The sequence below is a fragment of the Apaloderma vittatum genome, unplaced genomic scaffold (genome assembly GCF_000703405.1).
Source record: "Apaloderma vittatum isolate BGI_N311 unplaced genomic scaffold, ASM70340v1 scaffold4554, whole genome shotgun sequence".
Lineage (NCBI taxonomy): Eukaryota > Metazoa > Chordata > Aves > Trogoniformes > Trogonidae > Apaloderma > Apaloderma vittatum.
Window position 1 is genome coordinate 33798 of NW_009714209.1, and position 875 is coordinate 34672.

Genomic DNA, 875 nt, shown 5'->3' on the forward strand with positions numbered 1-875 from the left:
TCGGAAGAGAAATAGATAGCAACGACAACACTGTCCAACGGTGTACCTAAAAGTCAACCTTTTCACTCACTTTTTTTAAGAACAGAAGAGCATTAACAGCTTTTCTCAGCCTTACAAATACCAATACTGCTAAAATTATTACCCATGTTAAAAACATTTGCATACCAGTTCAATTGCCAGATTCTTCTAAAAATGTTTAACATTGTAGTTACATCTAAAACACCCAGTGCTTTAGTTGCCATAGCAATAATTTCTTCTTCTTGACACCATGATATGACTGCATCTCTTAAAAAAATTTTGTGGTTACTACGTCAGCAGAACTTATTTTTCTTGACAAGACTGCTTGAATAGAATAGCCTGTAGTAGTCATGCAGCCAGAACTGCTGGAGCTGTCCTTTTTCTGAGTTTTTTGCTGTTGTCCATTGGTGTTTTATAATGGCTAGGCAGTTGCCATTGCTCAAGAAGCCCCAATAATTTCAGCTATCAAAGTTCCAATGACCAAAGCGAAGTAATAATCAGAAAATACTTGGACACACATGATCATACCCATACCTATTCCAAAGGCACCACAAGCATGTTTCACTGTCATGTATCCAAACCCATCAAAAATGTGTACTGTTCTACCCGACTTCTCCGGGATTCAGGCAATTTCCTAAAAGCTTTACATATGCAGATTTTAAAAATTTACATCATAAATCAAAATTTTTACAGTATGAGGTGCAGTAATTGCCCGTAATAATTTTCTGGGGCTCTTTTTTCAATCAGATAGCCTTTGAAATAATACTATAGCTTAGTAGCTTCACCTACCCTTTGTTATAGAAAAAAAAGGGGAAAAAAAATGGGGGGGGGGGGGGGGCGCGAGGGGGATCCATTGT

The 875-nt window shown here is 37.6% G+C and overlaps 1 protein-coding gene across 1 annotated transcript in view; it reads right to left on the reverse strand.

Moving 5' to 3' along the window:
- LOC104273335 (von Willebrand factor A domain-containing protein 8-like) overlaps window positions 1-875 on the reverse strand; it is a gene marked incomplete at its 3' end in the record, with an annotated part of 61754 nt that overhangs the window by 23632 nt on the left and 37247 nt on the right. The window lies entirely within an intron of this gene.